Raw genomic sequence first — 10,045 nt, 5'->3', positions numbered from 1 at the left:
AGTGTTCATTCTCGCGCTCGCGCAGGATATCGTACATTCTTTCATGTAGTATGACACTACATGAAAGAATATATGAATGAATGAAGCAGCGTTAATGGAAACAAATGAAAAATGGGAAATGAAAACATGAAATGTTGAAATGAATGAACGCTATGATGATGAATAATTAACTATGAAATAATATTATAATCATGTGACATTCTCGCTTGCACTACTTTGACCGAAACAGCTTTGCACCAAAGGTCGAAACTACAAAGTTCCGGATAAACTTCAGGCCAAACGTACCTTGGACCGAACTGAGAAAAGGCCGAAACGATTTGTTACCGTCTATTGATTCTCGGTGTTATAAGCGGACTTTCATTTTAAGTTATCAGACACTATTGACTATATACTGATGTGAGTTATTTTACTTAATTGTCGTTATTTTATCTTACAAAATGTTACAAATGTTTTATGCACGTGAATTTGTTGAATGTTGAATGGGATTATTTCATAACGTTATCCCTAGAAATGTGTTCGTCATTTATGCCGATGTGAAAACACAGATGTCAAAGAAAAGTACCGAAATGCCTCTCTGGGAAAAAAAAAAAATATATATATATATAACTTGTATATATATATATATATATATATATATATATATATATATATATATATATATATATATATATATATATATATATATATATATATATATATATCCATGTTGAAATGAATTTGTTAGTCTGAAATGTAAATCGATCCATTTGATGATGTTATCCAGGAGGGGTAACTCTTATTTTAGTTAGCACCAGAGACATAAATAACATTTAAGGTGGCTCTATACACCACTTTTTGATGACGTAGTACGCAAAAAAGTAACTCTGGAAGCATGTAATTCCGGTGTTATATAGTGCCTTTTCCCCCTAGCCATCTTTCCCCCCGGAAAAATGGCTATATAGCAGTTCTTCCCCCCGGAAAAATGGCTATACAGGGTTTGAAATTAACAGTCGCCCACTCGCCATTTGTGACTAAGTTTTCGTGTGGGTGATTTGAAAATGCAATTCCAGGGGCCTACATGGCGATTTAATAATTCCTAATGCCAACACATCTTTTTTCCAAATTTGTCCGAATGTTTCATATTTTCATTTGTGTTGATCACTCGGACGCTTATCTTTACCTATCTTCACTGTGAAGCCTACGTTTTGATGATCAAGACTATGAAGGTCTTCATCAGTCAAGCGTTTCATAGTGTATCAAGAAACATTACTTTCAAAGCGTTTAACTGATTTCGGCATTGTTATAATATTTCAATTTATGGCAATAGTTGTATCAGCCAGCCAAAAGAAAAGGATTTTTATTTGTAATAGGAGATGGATTAACCAATACAGATGTAAAGGAACAAGACATGTGGTTGATTCAGAAGACTTGAGTTATGAGTTTTAGAAAATGAAGTGTTTGAAAATTTTAACAAAAATTGAAATTCAATATGAATGAAGATATATGTACCATGGCATGTTATTAAATGAGATAAAAAAACCTCTTTTTTATCTTATTTAAATTAAAAGTGTGGGCAACTAAATTTTGATGTGGGCCCCCGGAATGACGAAGTTTAGTAGCCCACATGGCTAGGAAAAAAATCAAGTTAGTTTAAAACCCTGCTATATAGCAGTTTTTCCCCCAGGGAAAAGTGACTATATAGTGGGCTTTCCCCCTTTTTATAGCCAGATTACCCCCACGGAAAACCTACTATATAGTGGATTTTCTCCCTTTTTTTACATTCCGGCCATGTATATGGCGGACCATTCGTGGCAATAATTTGCAAAAATTTATATGATATTAATTTCTCATAAAAAGGACAATTATGGCATTTATTAATACATGAATAAAAAAGTATTACATGGTTTTTTAACCCCAAATATGAACTAAGGCACGCGCCTCCATAACATTCATGTGTCATCATCGTTTATTTCACCTGTTCTTTCACCTGTTCTTACTCCTTTTACACGGATTTCGGAATCTTTTTCATCTAATCGATGCTTATCTACAGTTTCGACTTCGACGTTAAGAACACGTGAGAACACATTTGAGTAAAAATACGCTGGTTTGGAACTTTAATTTTCCAATGTATTACCATCTCTGTATAAGCTTCTGCGAGGGAACTTACTGACCAATCTTGACTTAATTTTGTAGAGGAAGGGAATAAAAAGTGGAAATGTATTACTCCCTTTGCCCAAAAGGCTATCGATTTTAAATTAATACCGTTTGAGTTGACGATCTTAAAAACAATTATATATTTCTTCTTCTAAATATCAAACGGGAGACAGAGTGCAATGATATGATGAGAACTGAAATGTTTTAGTTTTTTTTTATTGATTGGGTTCTAAATCATGGGTAAGGGGTATTTTAATTGATTATATATTAAAAACATGTGAAAAGTTAGTGTTTACAATTTTGTTATAAAGTTACGCATATTCATATTTTTAGCACATTTTTTACGAAACACGAGATTTTATGATGTAAACATTTAAAAAAAAAAAAAGAAATGTCTTCACAACCAGAACAATGTCGGCATCTTTGCTGGTTACTTTGGAAAATGTGAAATGGAGCCTGAACTAACCTTATGTATATATTTACACTCACTATTTGCTAATTTTTCCACTTTTAAGTTTGCAAATTAACGTGATTTATAGATATACAATTTGGAAAACGATGCCATATAAATCAAGATATACGATTCACTTACCTAAAAATCGTATAATACTATTTGTTTCATATTTTTGCAATAAAGATTTACTTCTGTACCATATTATTTCTTCGAACAATGAAACAAGGGTAATTTAAAAAAAACCCCAAAACCCCCAAAAAACCAACACATCTATTGTGATGAGCTGACTTATTTTTTTTAAATATAAGCTTGGTCTTCTAATCAACTAACAAGTAGAAAAGTCGTATACATGTATGCGCTTAGGTTGGTTATTTATTTTTAATTTTCAGTTGCTTTTATGAATAACAGTTTATTGATTTATTTATCTAGTTATTTATTATATCATTAGTCATCTTATGAATTGATTAATTAAATGTTTTGAAGAATAATGAATTTACCCCGCATACATTTTAAACAAATTTTGTTCGTAAACTTTGGACTAAACATGATATGGGTGCCTAAGATGGCCCCCTTAAATGAACATCATCGTTTTACTTCAATTCTTTTTTTTCTTTGTACAGATATATATGTGATGTTTATACATATTGTTCATTTTGATTCAAGTGCTCACATTTAAGAAATATGACATCGTAAAGACAACCTTTTCCCGCCATTTTTGCAATTTTAGCATAAAACAGCTTGTTTTCAAGCAGTTTTTCTTTCAGAAAACATAGAGCGCATGCTTGAACAAACAAAATATTTTAATCAGATATATATATATATATATATATATATATATATATATATATATATATATATATATATAGCCAAGACTTATAAGTAACTAAAAAAATCTTTGTTCAAGCATGCGCTCTATATTTCCCATTTGTAAACGGATAAGAAAAATGTCAATTTTTGACCGATTTTGATTGAATTTTGGTCATCTTTAGTTTTTGAAATATGGGGCCCTAAAAAATACATTTTCTTTATAATTTGATTTCAAATATCGGGCTCGAAAACAACAAAGGCCCCTACCCTGCATGGGGGCTAAAATCTTCAGTGTCATCTACTAGTGGTATAACACTATCACTGTGATAATATGGTTAAGTGGTCATCTCTAGAATATGAGATTCGGATCCCCACTTATAGAACACTATTAAATCATTATAATGGGGTTTTAAACATCGGGCCCTGAAACATCAAGGGCCCCTACCCTGAAGGCTGAAATTTTCAGAGTCATCTACAAGTGGTAAACCACTGCCACTATGAAAATATGGTGATATGGTCATCTCTAGATTATGAGACATTGGACCCTAAAGAATATGCACTATAATCATTATAATAGGATTTTAAAAATCGGGCTCTGAAACACTGGAAACAAAATCTCTCTAAAACAGAGGTTTAGTCTGGATGAAATTTTCACAAACAGACAGACAGTCTGATAGATTTATCAAAAAATTCTTAAAACATTCTCGCTTAGTACAATTTCAGAACACAGAATTATGCATATAAGTGTATAACTTGTAAAACCAAGTATTTTTTTTTTCAATTAATTACTTAAATTAAGTTTTATGCGTAATTCCATTACACACATCTTCTATTTTCAGCATAGTCTATAAAAATAATAAATCGGCAAAACGAAACTTAACCTTTATAGATGAATGCAGTTATACATGTATGCAACCTGGGAGTGTAGAAACATTAATTTTAATCCTTACTGGATTTCCATCAATATATTTTTATAAAATCTGAACGAAAAAGCGTGAGGGAGAAACCTTACTATGGGGGAAAAGCTACTATATAGTAGCTTTTCCCCCCAGGGGGAAAGGCTACTATATAGTAGGTTTTCCGGGGGGAGAAGCTACTATGGGGGAAAAAATGCTATACAACACCGGTACTGGCTGATTTAAACTGAGGCGAATTGTGTGGGAACCGCTCTTTTGAAAAATTTGTTAAGTGAATAGATTTAATTTGATAATTGGAAAATTCATTACTTACAAGTAATGTGGTATGTGACACCTTCACATTGTGTGGTATTTTTTATCGAAATAAACAATAAAATTAAGTATAATTTTTTAAAGAGTTTCTTTACCATCATCGATATGTTGCACCGTAGCGCTGTGGGTTAGTGGGTTCACTACAAACCAGTAGGTCATGAGTTCGATTCCCGCTGAGAACAATAAATTTTTTTACTTTCCAAAAATTTCTAAAATGTATTTTTTGATTTAATACCGTGAAAGAAAATTCTAAACCGGTGAAAATATTTCAATTATAATATACTTTAATGCACATTAATATCCACACCTAATTAACGGGGATGAGAGGGTTGCGTTGAATTTCTCTCAGGTTGGGATACATAAATCCTATTAGCCTAGTCAATGTTCCCCTTTATTTATTTGACTTAGTTTTGCATCAAAGCGAATATATTCACTTATACAGGGCAAAGTCTATAATGAAATATGTATGCATTTATCATTCCAACATTATATTTAGGAAATTTTCTTGAACTCAGAAATGAAAAGTCCCCAAGGTGTTTAGGCCTTGGGACTTAGGAACGATAACCCTTACCTGAGGAACTTTCATACCAAATAAAATTTAAAATATTTATTGTGTTTATTTGCAATGGTTTTCATTCAATTTTTTACGTCACATTTATTAAAATACATTTTCTTATAACATCAAGCAACTTTGTCAGATGATTTGTCAACAGAGTAAGAAAATATGAAAAATTATGTTTTGGGGAAATATTAAAAAAAATTGCAATAATAACATTTTTGAATGTTAAGAAGTGTAATAATTTTTTTTATGTGTCCGAAGGACATATCCGTCATATGACAAACAAATTTCTCTCAATTTGTTAATAGCTGTCTTTTAAAAAAATTTTTTTTATAAAAACACGAAAAAACATTTTAAAAATTCTTTAAAAATACCTATAGTATCCCTATTATCATTTTAATTTTGATAAGTATATGTTTTGTGGTCTCTTTTGAGATTTGGAATAAACTGTGGGTGTAAAGAGCCACCGTAATTTTTTATTATGTCTCTGTTGGCTTTAAGGGGTGGAGTTGAATGATTTTTCTATGTTAATAATTTCTGAGTCCTATGTGTGCCATAATTTAAAGACAAAAATCAAAATGGCGGTGCTCAAGTGTGAAGCGTAAAGTATGTCAAAACAAGTAAAAATTTGCTTAATACTTTGTCATTTCACCCTTAACCCTAAAAATTTTCCTCATCCTTCTTGGCAAGGAATTATATAAGCCCTGAATGTATTCCATGGGGAGACTTTGCCAAATGTCAATGATTGCCCAGGACAGCTTGTCAGGGGTGTTGATGGTTTCCACACGGGTGCTGGTCACTTCGCCCCAAAGCCAAAGCGCCCCATGCACGAGCGCCCCAAATTTTTCTTGGTGCGCCCCAAGTACAATTCATGAGCGCCCCAAGTGTATGTCACGAGCGCCCGAATTATATCTCACGAGCCCCCCCAAAATGCAGTGTCCAACTTTCAAATTTTTCCAACCAATTTTGAATCATTTTGAATTTTGGCTTTTTTTTTCCAAAACATTAAATGGCTCTAAAATGAGGTGGCCTCCCCGTGGGTAGAGCTGGGCAACGTTATTTCAAATTATATAACAGCAAACTGCCTCTTTTTAAAATGAGACAAGAAATACATCGATGTTTGAGTAATTTAAATCGGGTCAACTCATTTCCTAAATAAAATTAAAAGCAAACTTTGGTGCGCTCGTGAAAATAATCCAAAAAAATTGAGGTATTATTTTGGGGCGCTCGGAATAATAAGGTGTACGTTTAATGAGATTCCATCGAAGATTAATTAAGACTAAAAAACAAAACCATTTTGGGGCGCTCATGAAATTAATCCAAACTTGGGGACTCGTACACCAATGTTGATTTTAGTTCAAAATAGAACAGTCTCATTTTGGGGCGCTCGTGTAAATGATGCATATTTAACGTAAAAGTGAGATTCTCCAACGTACATTTTAAAGCAAAATCAGGTTTCAAATAATTATCAAAAAAAAATCCAACAAGATTCTATGCAAAATCGAGGCATCACATTTTTGGGCGCTCGGAAAAAGATATCAAGAATGTGTTCATTGAGATTCTACGAAGATATTAAGACGTAATCAGGAAAACCATTTTGGGGCGCTCGTGAAAACGATCCCAATTTTAGTACAATATTGGAAAGTCCAATTTTGGGGCGCTCGTGCAAATTATCCAAGACGTAAGGTGTAATGATAATTTTACTTTGGGGCGCTCGTGAATACATTTGGGGCGCTCGTGAAACATAATTGGGGCGCTCCAAAAAAAATTTTGGGCGCTCGTGCATGGGGCACTTTGGCTTTGGGGCGATACGACAGTAACCCTTCCACACGCTGCTGCAACTTTTGTTTAAGTTTGTTGAACATTTTCTATAATGTTTAAATGGGGAGATTGGGCAGGCCAGCTGATACAATTTATACAATTCCTGGCTTTGTAATACCTGACATCGTGAGTGCAGTGGATATAGAGGCCTTATCGTAATTGAATAGAAAGTTTTGGTTGGGAAAATTGGTGGCGATTACGGGTCACAAGTTGTCATCAAGGATTTCTATGTACTTATGACAATTAACAGTGCCACTTACTGTTGTAATTGTGCCCACACCATGGTATGTGATACGCCCCCAAATCATGACTGAGATTTTCCGTTAAGACGGGGGGCAAAAATCTGGGAACTCGGCCTCGTCCTTGCGCTGCCAAACATAGAAATGGTTGTTTTGTCCCAAAACAACCTGCCTTTAATAAGAGAAAATCACTCTATCCCACTGACTATTCATATGGCAATTCAGCTTTCCTGGACACCAGGCTAATTGTTTTTTTTAGCTCACCTGAGCTGAAAGCTCAAGTGAGCTTTTCTGATCACTTTTTGTCCAGCGTCTGTCTGTCTGTCTGTCCATCTGTCAGTCTGTCTGTTTGTCCATCTGTCAGTCTGTCTGTCTGTAAACTTTTAAAATTTTTGACTTCCTATTTCAACTAAACTTGGCACAAAGCATCATTAGGTAAAGGGGATTCAAGTTTGTTAAAATGAAGGGCTAGCTCTCTTTCAAAGGAAGATAATTAGGATTTATTGAAAATTTGTTGATATTTTTCAAAAATCTTCTTTTGGAAGAAAAAAAAGCTGAAACAAAATTACTTGTGTGGAAGTATCCTCAGATAGTGTAGATTCAAGTTTGTTCAAATCATTGTCCCCGGGGGTAAGATGGGGCCACAATTGGGGTCAAAGTTTTACATTGAATATATACACGTATATATAGAGTAAATCTTTAAAAATTTTCTTCTCAGAAACCAATCAGCAAGGAAAGCTAAAACTTGTGTGGAAGCTTCCTCATGTAGTGTAGATTTAAAGTTGTGAAAATCATAACCCCCAGGGGTTGGGTGGAGGCCACAATGGGGGGTCGTACTTTTACTTAGGAATATATACTATATAGTGTAAATCTTTTAAAATTTTCTTCTCAAAAACCATTAGGCCAGAAGAACTAAAACTTGTGTGGAAGCATCCTCAGAGGGTGTAGATTCAAATTTGTACAAATCATTGTCCCTCGGGATAAGGTGGGGCCACAATGTAGTGAAGATACAAATTTGTGAAAATGATGACTTTGGGGGGGGGGGGGGGGGGGAGATGGAGCCACAAAATGGAGGGGGGTTGAACTTTTAAATAGGAATATATAAAGTGTAAATCTTTTCAAATCTTTATCTCAGAAACTAATCAGCCAGGAAAGGGGGGTGCAAAAATTACATAGGAATATATACGAGGGTCAATCAAAAAATACGAAGACTTTTACTACAGCTATGTCATTTAACGTCATATAACTACTAAATTTAGTAGACATAATAAAACAATTGTTTCGAACAATACGAAATAAAAAAAGTTAATATATTCCTTTATTTCTAAGAAATATTTAGAATCTAATCCTGCAAAAATGAGGTCACGGCGCATGGTCAAACTTAGTGTTCTGTCAACAATAAACCATATAATGTTGAAAGTAATATATCCATAAATTGGGCTTAAAACCAAATAATACTGAAATTTAAAATCAAGAATTGTCATGATATTCTATATACCAAATAATGACAGGATATATAGATATATTGAACAGATATTAGTAATTAAAGACAGATAGTCCTCTTTAGAATTGACTATAAACATTGATGTCGGCGGACGTCACGGCGCAACAAAAAATATAAACAGTATAGATTTAACTTGGAAAAAAGCCAATAAAAACCGTGAAAATGCTCAATGGTGGAAAAAATATGTAAAAAATTATTTTTACATATTTGTTTACTCTTACACATTTTATGGGGGGTTGTGGCAACTGTACTTTGGACATCAAACAGAACGGAAGAGAGTAGAATATCTGTAAATATTTTGACAAAAGAATAAACAACGTCATCTCACATTTGGGGATTTTCTTATTGTAAGCGAAAAGACATGCGGCCAAAAAAAACTTTGAGGAACAAAATATTAAGATTTTTGAACAAATGTGAACCAATTAGACGTCAAGTGATATAAATTGTACGGTTAAGGGCACAACAGACTAAGGGTGATACAAAGATTGGATATTTCTCTTAACTGTGACAAAACATGTTGGTTTTAATAAAATACCTTTTCATCAAATGGAATGAAACTTCGTATATATATCAATAAAATAAATGTTGTTGCATAACTTAATCTGTAGGTTATGACTTTTATGAAAATTTCATGATAGACAGCCCAATTGTCTTCGTTTTTTTTGATTGACCCTCGTAAATAGAAAAAAATTAAAATATATTTTTCTTAAAACCATTTGCCCAGTAAAGCTATAAATTTACTAAAAGCAACCTAAGATAATGTAGATTTAATTTCTTTTAAATCAAAATCTTGAGGAGCAGGATATAGGCATGGTCAGATCTATCATAAAGCCCTTCGGGCTTCATTGGATTTGACCGCGCCCAACCTAAATTATCACTTCATAATACTCAAAGAATGATTTCTTTTTCATTAAATAAATGCTTATCTAAAGCGATCTTGAAGAATTTCAGGATGCTTGTAGATCCAATAGCTCACCGCTTTTATTCTAAGCTCTATAGGTATATTAGAATAAGCAGAAGTTTAAAATAATGTAAAAGTAGTGGAAAGTCAGGGGTGTAGCTTGAGCAAATTTATTGCGGCAGGGGGTATGGGGGCTGCCTGAGGCCACCAGCGGGTCCAGGGCAGAGCCCTGGTGGGAGGTTTCCTTTGAAAAATGAATTTTGCAGTTTTAGAATGTGAAAAAACCCATTGTCCGGAACAAAGTTTTGTTATTTTACATTTCAGACCAGCATCTATTTACAGTATTGTCATATACAAATTTTTGAATTATAAGAAATTTTTGAATTCTTTATAATTCA

General features: G+C 33.4%; 1 protein-coding gene across 2 annotated transcripts in view; it reads left to right on the top strand.

Annotated features, from left to right (window-relative positions):
• Positions 1–273: 273 nt before the first annotated feature.
• Positions 274–10,045, top strand: part of LOC128179745 (dynactin subunit 1-like) — a 263,574-nt gene continuing 253,802 nt past the window's right edge. For both annotated transcript variants that reach the window (XM_052847306.1, XM_052847304.1), the window contains exon 1: positions 274–396. The gene's annotated coding sequence lies outside the window, so the exon portion shown is untranslated. The remainder of the gene's footprint in view (positions 397–10,045) is intronic.

This window comes from Crassostrea angulata, chromosome 4 (genome assembly GCF_025612915.1).
Source record: "Crassostrea angulata isolate pt1a10 chromosome 4, ASM2561291v2, whole genome shotgun sequence".
NCBI classification, from domain to species: domain Eukaryota; kingdom Metazoa; phylum Mollusca; class Bivalvia; order Ostreida; family Ostreidae; genus Magallana; species Magallana angulata.
Note: the sequence above shows the minus strand (reverse complement) of the source record. Positions and strands in the feature narration are given on the sequence as shown.